Here is a 16,218-nt window from a genome sequence, read left to right as displayed (position 1 = left end):
CTTCTGTTGTGTCATTTCATGGTTTTTAGGTTCTCAGACCTAAAGGAATTTATATCTGGTTTTCTTTCCTCATAAACTTTTTGTGTCATGGACCCTTTGGAAAATTAATGAAGCTAATGGATTTAGAATAATGTTTTTAAATGCATCAGATGAAATATTAAGCATTACAAGGCAAATTATTTTGATATGTTTTCAAGATATGTTTTGGAACCATGATATGACAGTTTAGTGCTTCCTCAGTAACATACTAAGTAATGGTATTGGTGAAAACAACCATCCTTTCAAAGTAATAATGAAAATGTCGGGAATGGTTTGCTTGGGACCTTGTCAGTTTTAGCACTTTCCTGGGAAAGCCTTCAGTCCTGCACAAGCCACGGCAATGGTGACCTTAAATATCAATTAATTACCTACTGCAATTGTAATATGACTTGTAAATAACTAATTTCTGTTGATGACAAATTACTGCAACTACTAAGATTTGTTGCCTATATTCATAGTTGAAGGAAATGCTAAATTTCTGAGATTAATAAAAATAAAGCATTTTTTTCTTATCTGAATTTCCAGGTCCTCTGAATTTTAGCCAATCTGCCCTCTTTAAGATCAGAATCCCACTCTAGAAATACACATGATCAAGCCACCTGCCTTTGACTTGGTCTTTACATCTGCAGGCAGTACCATGTACCTTCTCCTGTTTTACTTATCTCAGTTAAACACTCCTGTTTCTTTCAACTGCTCTCCATGTGAAACTGTTCTAAAACTCCCCCACATTTCAGTTCTTCATAATTCCTCTAAAGCCTGTCCCTAGAAATAAATACTATAATAGAAAAACACCACATTTATTGAAATGCAACTGGTGTATTTTTATTTTCATCATCATTGTCCTCATCATCAAAATCATAGCTAACATTTACTGAACACTGAGCATGTGCCAGACTCTGGGCTAAATAATTTATGTGTTCAAGGTTATGGCATCATATTAACTACTGAATGTTGTCGGTGTGATTATTAACCCTATTGTATTGCTAGGAAAACTGAGTCTCTGGGAAGTCATATGTCTGCTCCAAGGTCATTTAGCTAGTAAGCGGCATAAGTAGGATTGTAATCTAGTCAGTTGGCACTCTTGGGTAGTTGATGCTCAAGACCAGAAGGCTACCGAATTTCGAGAAAGCTTTTACAGGAATGCAGTTCATTTCAGCAGTCGTGGATTCTGCCTATGGTATGTCAGAATCGGCTGTGTTCCATCTGGTGATTCTCACGGTGGTTCCATGTCACAGTTTGTTGGTTCCACCAGATCCTTGAGTCAGGATCACAGAGGCAGGGCACCCCATGCATCTGTTGTCAGAGTTCCCCTAGTGATTCCAGGGAGTTGATAACCATTGGCTAGGAGCTTACACTGGACTCTTGGTGGGTTTTTGTTTGTGTACTTAAATTTTTTTGTTGGGGGGGGAGGGAGATAAAGAGAAAGAAGCACTTGCATCCACTAATTCACTCCCCAAATGCCCACAATGGCCAGCACTGGGCCAGCCCGGAGCCAGGACCTCAGTCTGGGTCTCCCTTTTGAGTTTCAGGGACCCAATCACTTAAGCCATTGCCTGCTACCTCCAGGGGTCTGCATTGGCAGGAAGCTGGAGTTGAAGCAGAGCTGTGACTCAAATTCAGACACTCTGATGTGGGATGAAGCATCTCCATGGGCATCTTCACCTGCCCTAGCTCTTATTTTTTATTTATTTATTTTTTTAAATCAGGGCAGTTTGGGGAGCATTTGCCCTGCCCAGAAGTCTTTGACACTGCTCGGGCTCTCAGGAGCAACAGGGCTGACCTGGGAGCCTGCCTGCAGGCCCTTCTCCGGACAGTTAGCCGCTTGCCCCAGCCAGTGTCTGTGGATTTGTTTCCGCATCTGTTCATCTGAGCCCACATGAAACCTGAGCCGCAGGCCAGGCGCTGGTCACGGGCTTGCCTGCCCTGCTCCGCTCTCCCCACCACGACGCTGCTGCTGCAGAGTAGCGAGCCAGCCTGCTGAAAAATGCAGGGGGGTGGTTTGCAGTCACGTACACTTGAGCATTTGGAGTGCAGCAGGAATTTCAGTGGAATGAGGGTGCTTCAGAACCCTCCCTGGAGCTTCCCAGTGAGGGTGTGACTCTGGCACAAGCTTCAGAATCATTGTTGACATGCTCCTATCTTGCTCCAGTTCCTCCATCTGCAGCCCTGCTACTTCTGAGCGTGTTCGCCACCTCCTGGCTCAGCCCTGCCCTGCCCCGCCAGTCAGGGGCCCTGGGATGGTTGATTTCCAGTGAAAAGAACTGAGAGAGAGGATGCCAATGGTCTCCTCCTTGGCGCTGAGTCTCTGGAGGCTGGGAGAGGTTGCCAGTTCTCTCTGGTCCTTCTGTCTCTTCCTGTCTGACCAGCTTGAAGCAAGCTCTCGGTGTCTTCATGAACCCTGGAGGTGGAGCTGGGGGATGAGCCAGCTGCCTTTTCCTTTCTTGAGGGAGCTTCTGTAAGGGAGAGCACTTTCTGAACATCCACACCTTGCCACAGCAGGAACTAAGTTGTGTTTTCTAACCTAGGGCGTTCTCGCCATCTTTTGAAGTTCAGAACCTGGTGGAAATCCTGAAAAGTTGCACAGATGAATGATAACTGGCCCCGGCCCCTAGCCCCTGCCTGTTGCTGTGAGTGGTTTCCCTCTCCTGAACGCTGCAGACTGGATGGCTTGCTGCTCTTCCTGGTGTTTTTTTTTTTTAATTTTTTTTTAAGATTTATTTATTTTTTACTTTTTATTTTTTTTATTTATTTATTTTTATTTTTTGACAGGCAGAGTGGACAGTGAGAGAGAGACAGAGAGAAAGGTCTTCCTTTGCCGTTCGTTCACCCTCCAATGGCCGCCGCGGCCGGCGCGCTGTGGCCGGCGCACCGCGCTGATCCGATGGCAGGAGCCAGGAGCCAGGTGCTTTTCCTGGTCTCCCATGGGGTGCAGGGCCCAAGCACTTGGGCCATCCTCCACTGCACTCCCTGGCCACAGCAGAGAGCTGGCCTGCAAGAGGGGCAACCGGGACAGAATCAGGCGCCCCAGCTGGGACTAGAACCTGGTGTGCCGGCGCCACTAGGCAGAGGATTAGCCTAGTGAGCCGCGGCGCCGGCCAAGATTTATTTATTTTTTACTTGAGTTACACAGAGAGAGAAGAGGCAGAGAGAGAGAGAGAGAGAGAGAGAGAGAGTTCTTCCATCCATTGGTTCACTCCTCAATTAGCCGCAACAGCCAGAACTGGGCCGATCCGAAGCCAGGAGCCAGGAGCTTCTTCTGGGTCTCCCACACAGGTGCAGGGGCCCGAGGACTTGGACCATCTTCTACTGCTTTCCCAGGCCATAGCAGAGAGCTGGATCGGAAGTGGAGCAGCCAGGTCTTGAACTGGCACCCATAAGGGATGCAGGCGCTTCAGGCCAGGGCGTTAACTTGCTGTGCCACAGAGCTCCGGCCCATTTTTTTTTTTTTTTTTTTTTTTTAAGATTTGTTGCTCGTCCTGTTTTCTGATTATTTCATGCATCTCCATCCTGGTCTGCTGATCAGATTATGAATTTCTGAAGGGCACGAAATGGGCCCAAGGTGTTCTGTTACTCTCCACAATGCAGGCGTAGTGTCAAGTTCAGTGTCATGGTGAGAAGCATGGTTTCTGGAGTCAGTTGACCCGAGTTTAAGTTGGCACTCCGCAGCTGACTGGCGTGTGAACTCTTGCAGGCTGCTGAAGCTCATTGTTCCTGATTCGCTTATACGTGGGTGAGGAATGACTCTGTTAGTATGGGCACTAAAGGAAGTGCAGGAGAGGTGCCAGCGAGGAGAGCGCGACTGCCCTCACTCTGGCCCTTCACGACCTGCTGTGTCGGGAGCCTGTTGCCCTTGCTTTCTGCGCCTGGGTGGGCTACTCCCTAAGGAGGTCTACAGAGGTATAGATTTGAGTGTACAGTTGACCTTCCATATTTGTAGGCTGCACATCCACAGACTCAACCAACTGCAGATCAGAAATATTTGCAAAAATATTACATCTGTATTGAACACATATAGACCTTTTTTGGTCATTATTCCCTAGACTGTACAGCATCACAACTATTTACACAGCACTTACAGAATATTGGATATTATAAGTAATGTAGAGATGGTTTACTTCTCTAATTGATTTGAAAGAGAGTCAAGATCTCCCATCTGCCGGTTCACTCCCCAGATGTCCACCACAACCAGGGCTGACCCAGGCCATAGCCAGGAGCTGAGAACTCAATCTGGATCACCCACAGGTGTGGCAGAGACCCAACTACTTGAGCCATCCCCTGCTGCCTCCCAGGGTGTGCATTTGTAGCATGCTGGAACTGGGAGCAGAGCTAGGATTGGAAGCCAGGCACTGTGATAGGGAATGCAGGAATCCCAAGTGATGACTTAAACACTGTGCCAGATGCTTGCCCCAGTGAGAGATGATTTAAAGTGTGTGGGAGGATGTGTGGGTTCTGTGTAAGTACTAGGTCTTGAGCACAAGATTCGGTATTTGAGGGGTCCTGGAACCAATCCCCAGCAGATACTAAGGAACGACTGTGTGTCTCTCCATCTGTGATGTGGCTACATGCACAATCCTCACACATTTGAAGAATGTGTTATTTGTCCAATTAATTCCTTTGGCCTCACATTTTTAATTTTTTTGTTTTATTTTTGGATGCCTTAGTCAAAACGGCCCAATTAACTTATATTTGCACAGCTGTGCAGAGAAGAATGGATCTGTACAGAGGACATTAATGAGGATTAATGCTTGCTGACTGGTGAACTGTATGGAGGTCCTCCTCCTGCTTGTAAAAAATTAAAACCCTGCCCTCATCCAGTTCCAGCCGTACTCCCTCCATACTCCCTTCTTCCACACTTGATTTATTTGCTCAACAAAATGGGGCATTCTGGCAAATGCCTAAAGTCTCCAGGTTAAAGATTGGGTGAGGGTGTTTTTCCTTTAAGAAAATTCTTTCCCTGCCTGAGTTTTGGGGGGCGTATCGATACTTAGAGTTACCATGAGTGTGAAATACAAGAAGTTCCTGCTCTGCCCTGCTGGAATTGCTCATGTAACAGAGAAGGCAGGGGCGGCGAGGGCGGAAATTCCACCAGCTCCCGAGTGCGATCCTTCCTTTACTTTCCTTCCTTGATCCCCAGGAGGATTTACTGTGCAAGAGGACGAGGTTGCTTCGGAACATTATGGGAAAATGGAATTAAAAGATAAGTTTGGGTGCAAAAAATTTTGAAATCCATGCACAATTTTCTCATAATATGCCTTTTCCATTAATGTTTTGAAGACCCTGAATGTGCATAGATTTCAGAATTTTTATACTAAAATAAAGTTTCAAATCTTTTTTCCATGTACATTTTGAAGTACCCTTGTATAGATTGCAAAATAGAAAGCAAAATTTTGTATGATAGAAAAAGAACAAAAATGAAAAGAATAAATTAAAAATAAAATTTATTTTGAAAAATCAGACTAGAAAAACTATAAATTGAAAAGGAAGGTCCAAGCCGGCTTTTGTATTGCTGCTTCCTGTTCAGCTTTCTTCCTTCTAAAAATGTTTTTTCACCTCCTCCTCTACTCTGAAGCATGGAAAATTAAAGAGCCAATGATACGTGTTTATCAAAAGTACCTCTGTTGATACATATGGCCATCATTCTATATTTTATGTCTCTTTCTCATTGAACTCAATGGAAGCTCAAGAGAAAAACAATGTCCTGTAATGTATAAAGGGACCAACCAATACAAATTCATCTTCTAAGTTCGTACTTTTATGAATGAGCTCTGCTGTACAGGTTGTACGAGATGGCAGCTGAATTGGAGGCATAGCTTGTCCTCCAGTCTGGAAATTTGGTTGTTGTGAAGCTTAGATGTTATGACGCTTTAGATGGTGCAGTAATTCAAGTTTTGTGGGGCACTTAGGCTAAACCAGAAGCCTGTGCTTGGTGATCTGCCAGGCTGCTGCTTCCGTTCCTAAGGGCTATGTCGGGTTCATGACATGGCATAGGATGTTGCTGGCCCTTTCCTGCTGAGCACAGTGAAAGAGAACCCAGCCTCTGCTCAGCCCCTGTGCGGCTTAGTCACGTCTGGTGCATCAGTGGAAAATGTGACGGGCTGTCAGAAGCCAGCTCTGCAATGGCTGCACCGCTTTCCCTTGTTAGCTGCCTTGGGGAGTGTAGGCTGAATCTTCTTGTACATCTCTGTAGCTGCACTACCTCTTTGGCTAGGACTTGGTAAGAGGCAAGATGGAAACCCGTGCCCCTGACTCTGATTTGAGGTGAATGCTCCTGCCTTTGCTGTTCTCCTCATGGACTCTTTGGGGCAGTGTCGGTGTTGGGATTCCTTTCCCTTTCCTTCTCCATCTTCTGAATAATATGAATGAGCAGCTGGAGCGGACCCACCCTTTGGAATTGGCCAAGGCTGGGGTGGGCATTTGGGATGCAGCAGTTAAGCTGAGCTCAGGATGCCCCTATGCAGGATCAGCATGCCTGGGGGGTTGAGGCCAAGCTGTCCTTGTGGTTCCAGCCTCCTACTGAGGCACACCATGGGAGGCAGAGTCCCTGCTACCCACTTGGAAGTCCTGGATGGAGTCCTTGGCTCCCATCTTCAGCCTGGCCCAGCCTCAGCATTTGTGAGCATTGGGGAAGTGAACCACTGGAGGAGTTGCTCTCTCACCCTTTCCCTCTCCTTCTTCCCCTCTCCCTCTCAAACAGAACAGGCCCATGGTTAGCATGTGGCCTGAAAAGAATCAGAACTAGTAGGCAAGGGTAAGGCCGTCAGGTGGAGCCCTGATCTCATCCACACCCTGCAAACGCTCAGAAAGCTCAGTGGTAAACTTTGTCCGCCCACAGCAACACAAATCCGGGTGTTTGGGCTGCAGAGTGAGGAGTGCACATCCTCCTCTGAAACAGTAGCAGATCTCCTTGCAGGGCAGGAGAGCGCTCTGATTGTTTTCCTGGTTGTTTTTTTTAAATTTAGTTTAAATTTTTTAGTTGACATAATTTATGGAATACAGTGTGCTATTTCAGTGCATGTGTACAACGTGTAGTAGTTAACATTTCTATCACCTCAAACATTTATCTTTTTTTGTGTTTGGGAACATTCAAAATTTTTTCTTCTACTTTGAAATGTGTAATTGTATATTTTTTGAACAGTTTTATTGAGATATGATTACACAGTATATATCTTAAAGTGTATAGTTCAATGGTTTTGATATAATCACAGATATGTGTACAACTGCCATAGCTACACTGTAGGACATTTCTCATCTAAGAAGAAGCTCTGTTCTCACTAGTATCCTGCCCCTCATCCCCTCCATTTTCCACCCCTCCTGCAGACCCAAACAACCACTGATCTACTTTCTGTCTCTATAAATTCACCTTTTCTGGACTTCATGTGAATGGACTCATTTTGTACGTGGTCTTTTGTGACTGGCTTCTTCATTTAGCATAGCGTTTTCAAGGTTCGTAGCATGTGTCAGTACTTCATTACTGTCTACTCTGAATAATGTTCTGTATTTTTATTTTACTACCCACTCATGAGTTTTGGTGCACTGGGTTGTCTCCACTTTTGAACTATTGTGAATGATGTATGAGCAGTCAAGTACAACTTTTTTTTTTTTTTTTTTTTTTTTTTTTTTTTTTTTGACAGGCAGAGTGGACAGTGAGAGAGAGAGACAGAGAGAAAGGTCTTCCTTTGCCGTTGGTTCACCCTCCAATGGCCACCGCGGCCGGTGTGCTGCAGCCGGCGCACTGTGCTGATCCGATGGCAAGAGCCAGGTACTTATCCTGGCCTCCCATGGGGTGCAGGGCCCAAGCACCTGGGCCATCCTCCACTGCACTCCCTGGCCACAGCAGAGAGCTGGCCTGGAAGAGGGGCAACCGGGACAGAATCCGGCACCCCGACCGGGACTAGAACCTGGTGTGCCGGCGCCGCAAGGCGGAGGATTAGCCTAGTGAGCCGTGGCGCCGGCCCAAGTACAACTTTTTATATGGCCAAAGGTTTCCATTTCTCTTGAGTAGAATTGCTGGGTCCTGTCATTGTGTGTGTGTACTTGTTATCTTTTATTTCTGAGATGTTTACATAATTTGGATGAAAATACATTATCAGACATGTGATTAGCAGGATACATTTTGATGTTTATATAGGTATAATGGATGAAAGTCAAGAATGTGGCAAAGAGGGTTGACAGTTTTGATGCACAGTGGAACTCGTCAGACACATTCTTTGGACTTGATCTTCTTGGCCTTTCTCACATTATCCTACCAGAAACAACTCTCAAGTGAGTTTTTTTTTTTTTTTTAAAGATTTTTTAATTTATTTATTTGAGAGGTAGAGTTACAGACAGTGAGAGGGAGACAGAGAGAAAGGTCTTCCGTCTGTTGGCTCACTCCCCAACGGCTGCAATAGCTGGAGCTGCGCTGATCCAAAGCCAGGAGCCAGCTGCTTCTTCCAGGTCTCCCATGTGGGTGCAGGGGCCCCTTGGGCCATCTTCTACTGCTTTCCAAGGCCACAGCAGAGAGGTGGATTGGAAGAGGAGCAGCTGGGACTAGAACTGGCGCCCATCTGGGATGCCGGTGCCACAGGCAATGGATTAACCTACTGTGCCACGGTGCCAGCCACATCAAGTGAGATGTTTTAAAATCTTCCTCCTTTCGATTTTCCCTGCAGTCGGGCTGTATGACTTTTCAGTTTCTCTCTCCTCTATTTCTGCCTAAGCTTTTTATATTTTATGTGTATAGAGATGACCTATACATCACACACATACACACACACACGGTTTTTCTTATCCAAATTCTGCATTTTATAACAAGTGGCTGCTAATTCGATTGTCAATCTGCAAACCTGTGTATCGCAAGGCAGGCAACCAGCACAGTGATAGCTGAGAAGGAGGCCACCTCTTCATAATAATGTCCTCTTCTGCTCAGGTTGGGAGCAGAACTAGGGTGAGACTGATGGATGTCTAGAGTGTTGAATTTAAGGGGGCACTCACTCTGAGGGTCTGACAAGTGCCAGCCCTGTAATTATTAGTGAGTGTCTCCTTAAAACTTGGGTGCTGTGCAGCTCCCTTCTCTCAGCTCAGTCCCAGCATTGGTACGAAGAATCTGTAGTATCAGGTAATCCTGGAAAGGCCTTGGCTGGACTCCCATATACCTCAATCCAGATATTCTTAATATGTAAGCTGAGAGTAGAGTCTACATTTTTAAAAGATTTATTTACTTATTTGCAAGAGTGACAGAGAGGGCAACGACAGAGGAAGATCTCCCATCTGCTGGTTCACTCCCCAGGAGGCTGCATGTCTGAGGCTGGGTCGGGCTGAAGCCAGGAGCCAAGACCTTCATCCAGGTCTCCCTCGTGGGTGCTGGGACCTAAGACGTTGGGCCATTTTCCACTGCTTTCCCAGGCCATAAGCAGAGGACTGGATCAGAATGGAGCAGCCAGGACTAGAACTAGCACTTGCGTAGAATGCATGCATTCCTGGTAGTGACTTTAACCCACTGTGCCATAACACCATCCTTTCTACATTGTTAAAAGGATAAAAAATCTTAAAAGAATAATTTTTTATGAATGAACATTATATGAAATTCAAGTTTCAGTGTTCCCAGATAAAAGTTACAGGTGCGCAGCCACACTCATTCCTTTGTGTGCCGCCAGTGGCTGTCTTCATGCTGTCATGCAGAATTGGGCAGTGTGACAGACTGTATGACCTGCGAAGATTAAAATATTTATTATCCGGTCACTTATGGCAAACATCGCCTACTCCTGCCTGAGAGATGTGGCTCACTCCCATCCAGCCTTCAGGGTGAGCTGTTTTCCATCCTCTTGGTGGTCTTCCTGCTAGCCACCCCCCACCCCCGGTACCCACTGTGGCCCCGACTCAGCCCCAGAGCTCTCAATAGATGTTTCGTGCACGACTCGCCGAATTGCAAATGAAGAACACTGGTTTCCTGATGTCTCCTCTGTTCCTTCCCCACTCTTAGGGCAGGCGCATGAGCTGTCCTCCCTCTGACCCTCCAAGCTTGGAAGCGGCTTGGCTGTGCAATACCTAGGGCAGAGTTAGGATTTTCCATTGAAATTCACAAAGAGGCTCTTTCAGTCCCACGAAGCCAGGGATCCTTGCCTGTCACCTCCCCAGACTTGGCCCGAGAAACAGAAGTCATATTTGCATCTTTGTGTCCCTGGCTCACCATTTTAAGCCTTGGGAGAGTGTCCAGCTTCTCTGTGCTTGCAAGGGAGCTCCCGAGACGGCCATGTGCTACAGTGGGCTGGAGAGGGAAGGAGCCCTGCTCTCAAGACCCCAAGGTTGGGTCCCTGGCCTCCGGGAGGCCCAGTCCATCCCAGCTAAGGGTCCATACGCCCTGGAGGGAATCCAGCTTCTGCTTCTCAGGGGTGGCCAGGGAGAGGATCGTGCGTGGTGGCAGGGGATGGTTGGGACAGCCTGCTGTGGTTATAGTTTTGGGGAGATCATTCTTGGGGTTTGGCAGGTGTTCATCCAGTTTCTGCAAGCCATCTGACCCCAGTACCCTCAATCCTAGACCTGAGACACCAACCCCCTCTCCTAAAAATACCCAAATACAGACTCCAGCTCTGCCATTAGCTGATTGTGTGACTGGGAGCAAGTCACTTTAGGGCCTGGGATTTTAGTTCCTTTGGGCACACAGAGAGAGTGAGGACAGGCACATTCATTGCCTGCTGTGTGTCAGATAGTGTGTATACAGTTGGCATATGTTGTCCTGTAAATTGTAAGTTATACACTTCCCCTAAACTCTCGAAGCACCTTAGCCTATGACTTCCTGGTTTAAATGCTGGCCCTGGGTTTTGGGTTGAGTGAATGTGTTCCTCTCCCAGCAGTGCCTCCTTGCTGTCTGAGTTGTCACCCCCAGCACTTGGTGGTTGGCAGGGCAGAGGAGAGGCGCTCTTCCATCACTGATGAGCCTTGGCTTGCCTGGCACTGTAAAGCAAGCACTTGCTGGGTGCTCACAGTGTGCGGGGCACTGGGCTTCCTGTGTGCCTGCCCTTTTCTCTTTCCTTCTCATAGCAAGGGTCTGCGAGGCGGGTGCCTCCACATCCCCAAAGCATACTCAGTACGTGTAAGATGACCAGGGTCACCCAGTGTGAGGAAGTGGACTCAGGCCTGGCTGTCTCTGAAGTCCATGCTCATAACTGCTTCTCAGAAGTTCCTCTGGAAGGTTCTGATGCAACTCGCCCCTGTAACTTGGCAGAGATTCTGTTCTCATAGTCAATGTGCAAATGTTGGCTGGATGAGTCCTTGAACTGTTTCTTTCTTCACATGTGAGCTGGGTGTGACCTTGGGATGAAATAGGAGATGGTGGGGAACAATACCAATTCTTAATGTGAGGGGTGTGTTGGCTATTGAAATGGTAGGATTTATTTTTATGACTCAGCCTGCTAGGGGGAGGAAACCAAGCCCGAAGTTTTGATTTTTTTTTAAAAAAACTGAATTGCTGTAATTTACAAGTACATTTAAGAAGTTTTAGAAGTAAGTAAGCAAGAACAAAGTCCAAAGCAGATTGCACATGAGTCAGAACCTATAGCTTATTCACCATCGTACTGCATACCTGAAACTACTGGGAATGTACTTTAGCATTTTTCCATTTTAATTTAAGGTCCACCATGACCTTCAAGAGCTCTCAGCAGCTGGCCTGAGGCTGAGAAACCTGACTCAGTAGCATCTCTTTGCATGGTCGCACCATTAAAATGAGGTTGCCACCTACTTCACAAGGTCTAGAAACAGGAGAAAAGACATTTGAGCTGGTCAAGTTCAAGTGCTTGGCAGTTATTACACAATCTCCCTGCAAGTGGAATGTTTCTTTCTCCTCTGACACCAGGCGCTAAGAATTCAGAATGAGGAACCTGGGTGCACGGGGGACACAAAACGACTCTGGAGCCAGCAAAACAAAACCGGAGGCAGCCTGTTTTCTTTTCAGAAGTGCTGCGAGCTAAGTGAACAACCCCCAACTCCCCTTTCAGGGTACCAAGTGTGAATGAGAACTTCACGTTCAACTTGAGATTAGACGATCTTCAGCACCAACACCTACTTTGTTTTGTCCCTGTGTTTTGATAGGAGAGTGAGTCTGTCGGGTAGGCTGTGTTGGGTAGCTGTGCTTCAGAAAGATTTAGCACCGAATTAGAAATGGTGACACTTTAATAGTGAGTGTGATGTGCCTCCAGAGCCAGTGTGTGGGAGTTTGGCAGTTGGAGAGCCCCATGGCTTCAGTTTTTCCAGATTGTGTATCCTTCCACCCAATAGCCATTCCTTAGCCTTGAAAAACTCTGTTCTACAAGGGAAAAGTTCATTTGAGTTCTAAACTGTTTAATAGCAAATGCATTATTTTCTCTCTTTAATAAGACCAAGGAGATGGTCCCAGGCCCTGGGTGGAGCAGCCAGTTTCCTTTTGATGGCCACACACCAAATGTGGGCACTGTATGCTGGTGTGATTCTGGCATGATTGATATTTGTGTGATGAGAACTCCATTATTCCGGCGGCCATATTTTCCAAATAAAAAAAAAATTTTGGGGAACTTCTTATTCAGGGGAAGGAGAGGCAGAGTATCTGAAATTGAGTCTGACCCAGAAGTACAGCGTGAGTGATTGTGGTGGCTACTGATCACACCATAAAGGAAGAAACATGCAAGTGACCCAGTGCACATCTTCCTGGCTAGAAAAGTCAAGGACCTCAAAATGGAAGATTTGATGGTGGTGGCCAAGAGCCACTGTTCTCAGTAAAGAGAGGAAATCAGAAGCCTGGAGAAGCCAGTGAATGTTTGTCTTTTTTTTTTTTTTTTTTGACAGGCAGAGTGGACAATGAGAGACAGACAGAGAGAAAGGTCTTCCTTTTTCCGTTGGTTCACCCCCACAATGGCCGCCACGGCCGGCGCACCGCACTGATCTGAAGCCAGGAGCCAGGCGCCTCTCCTGGTCTCCCACACAGGTGCTGGGCCCAAGGACTTGGGCCATCCTCCACTGCACTCCCTGGCCACAGCAGAGAGCTGGACTGGAAGAGGGGCAAACGGGACAGAATCCGGCACCCCGACCGGGACTAGAACCCAGTGTGCCGGCTCTGCAGGCGGAGGATTTGCCTATTGAGCCGCGGCGCTGGCCTGTATTTTTTTTTTTTTTAACAAAATACATTTGCTTAGGAGTATGAAGGTAATGAAATAGGTTTATTTTAAATACCAAGACATGCTCAGCTAAATAAAGGGTGTTCCTTTGAAGTTACCTTGAGAGACTGGTTCTGTTTTCCACTTATGATGTCATGATACAAAATGTCTTAATTCTTTTATCTAGGATTGAGATTTTTAGAGTCTCATTCTAGTAGCCCCAGCTGATACAGATTGGGCTGATATATGGCATTAAAGGATAGGCTTGGTTTTACTGTTGGCCTTGTAAGCTACCTGTAGATGAAAGGCAGTTTCTGGAAGTGTTTTAAGACAGGTAAAATTATAAATTCTGTATAAAACACAACCCTGAAACAAACTTGGCCATTGCTTTACCATCTCACCTACTGCTTTCCTGCAGCAGGGAGAGACAGGTAGGGGCACCCACATATCCTCAGTGCACCTCTGGTTTGGGTTGAGTGTCCTGGGCACAGAATTTTCAGACTAGAGTTTGGTCCCTCTCCCTCACCTCCCTTGGCCAAGTCACCATACGTGGCGATGCTCATTGGTACCAAGTGGTGGAAAAGAATCAGGGTGCTATTGAGACCTGAGGCTATCATCGTTTTTCTCTTGAATTCAAGTGTCATGTGCTGAGAACCATGGAGTTTATTGTGCCCCAGTGACCTGGAATATAAAAACTAAGTTAGCACAAGTGAATGCTTTTCTAGGTGAATTAAAAATAAGTATTTGGTAACTTTATGAACTACAGAGTTCTTGAGCTGGAAGCCTACTGTCTCCAACCTTACTCAGCCACTCATTGTTATGGATAAAGTGGCCAAGGCCCTGGCCAGGTGAAATTATTTGACCAGGTTCACATAGCTCATGATGGAAGACCCAGAAGCACAGTCCAGGTATCTCTTTTTTTTTTTCTTTTTTTTTTTTTAACTTTTATTTAATGAATATAAATTTCTAAAGTACGACTTATGGATTACAATGGCTTCCCTCCCATACCGTCCCTCCCACCCACTACCCTCCCCTTTCCCACTCCCTCTCCCCTTCCATTCACATCAAGATTCATTTTCGATTATCTTAATATACAGAAGATCAGCTTAGTATACATTAAGTAAGGATTTCAACGGTTTGCTTCCACACAGAAACATAAAGTGAAAAATAATAGATGATTTTTTTTAAATGATGATGAAATCAGATCAGACCTATTGTCATGTTTAATCCCAGTGAGAGTCAAGTTGGGAATTGATAATTTCTTTTTTTCTTTTTTTTACAGAAGATCAGTTTAGTATGCATTAAGTAAAGATTTCAACAGTTTGCACCCCCATAGAAACACAAAGTGAAATATATTGTTTGAGTACTCGTTATAGCATTAAATCTCAATGCACAGCACATTAAGGACAGAGATCCTACATGAGGAGTAAGTGCACAGTGACTCCTGTTGTTGACTTTACCAATTGACACTCCTGTCTATGGCATCAGTAGTCTCCCTATGCTCCAGTCATGAGTTTCCAAGGCTATGGAAGCCCTCTGAGTTCTCCGATTCTTATCTTGTTTAGACACGGTCATAGTCAAAGTGGAGGTTCTCTCCTCCCTTCAGAGAAAGGTACCTCCTTCTTTGATGACCTGTTCTTTCCACTGGGATCTCACTCACAGAGATCTTTTGCCAGAGTGTCTTGGCTTTCCATGCCTGAAATACTCTCATGGGCTTTTCAGCCAGATCCGAATGCCTTTAGGGCTGATTCTGAGGCCAGAGTGCTATTTAGGACATCTGCCATTCTATGAGTCTGCTGAGTATCTCACTTCCCATGTTGGATCACTCTCCCCTTTATTTATTCCATCGGTTAGTGTTAGCAGGTACTAGACTTGTTTATATGCTCCCTTTGACTCTTAGTCCTTTCATTATGATCAATTGTGAACTGAAATTGATCGCTTGGAATAGTGAGATGGCATTGGTACATGCCACCTTGATGGGTTTGAATTGGAATCCCCTGGTATGTTTCTAACTCTACCATTTGGGGCAAGTCAGCTTGAGCATGTCCCAAATTATACATCTCTTCCCTTACTCAGCCACTCATTGTTATGGATAAAGTGGCCAAGGCCCTGGCCAGGTGAAATTATTTGACCAGGTTCACATAGCTCATGATGGAAGACCCAGAAGCACAGTCCAGGTATCTCTTGACTCTGATAGCTCCTTTTTAATCCTGAATAGAAATGCATCTTTCTGATGGGGATCTGCTAATGTTAACTGATTCAGAACCATGGTACCTTTGGGGGCCCTGAAATGCCTACATTCCTAAGACACAGTGCTGGCCTGGGGAGATTCATGGTGAGAGGAGAGAGTCAGAGGTGGATATACTATCTCTCGTTTCTTCCACCAGCTTCCCAAGAGTAAATGGCTTTGAATGGTGCAGAGTTGATCGCATTTGTCTTGCCTTCTCTGGTCCTTGTGGCTTTTCACAGCACATCCTGTCTCAGTTCTGTAAGATACTGGCTCATCCTTGCTGCAGTAACATTGTGGGTTGTTGGAGTATTCAGAGGTGCTCTTCAATGCAGCCAGATTGTGTGCGTTCTTTTCTCCCTTTAGTCTGGTTTCCTTCCTTCCCTTGGCAGGCAGTACTTTCTGGTTCACGACTGCACGTTCTTCAAAGCACGCAGAGGAGCCATGGGCTCCCTCCCAGTCTCTCAGGAGGGCACTCTTGCTCATTCTTTTTCTCTTATTTATGGGAAGCAGAGCCAAATGCAAGACACTGAGCCCAGCAGGAGGGGTCAGAGCTGGCCCAGGAAGAGCCAGTATCATCTAGTCTGGGAGGAATTGAGCCAGGAACCCCAGGCTCATTAAACATCAGCTCTGCAGGGACCTTAGCAGAGCCAATCCTTTGTTTTACAGAGAAGAAAAAACCAGGACTCAAAGAGAGACGCTGGCTTTGCTCCGTCTGGCTAGGCATGTTTCAAATCCAGGCCTGAAACCCAGGTTGCTCTCAATCCTACTCCTCTGTCTTGTCCCAGGATGCCAAACACGCTTTGTGCACCGTAGGACAGAAACCGGAACTGATGGAGTCGTAACAGC

The 16,218-nt window shown here is 46.2% G+C and overlaps 1 protein-coding gene across 9 annotated transcripts in view; it reads left to right on the top strand.

Annotated features, from left to right (window-relative positions):
- Positions 1 to 16,218, top strand: part of PLCE1 (phospholipase C epsilon 1) — a 311,578-nt gene that overhangs the window by 1,855 nt on the left and 293,505 nt on the right. The gene's annotated exons all lie outside the window — the stretch shown is intronic.

This window comes from Oryctolagus cuniculus, chromosome 15 (assembly GCF_051225735.1).
Source record: "Oryctolagus cuniculus isolate XC-2025 breed Fujian yellow rabbit chromosome 15, ASM5122573v1, whole genome shotgun sequence".
Lineage (NCBI taxonomy): Eukaryota > Metazoa > Chordata > Mammalia > Lagomorpha > Leporidae > Oryctolagus > Oryctolagus cuniculus.
This window is presented reverse-complemented; position numbering and strand designations above follow the sequence as displayed.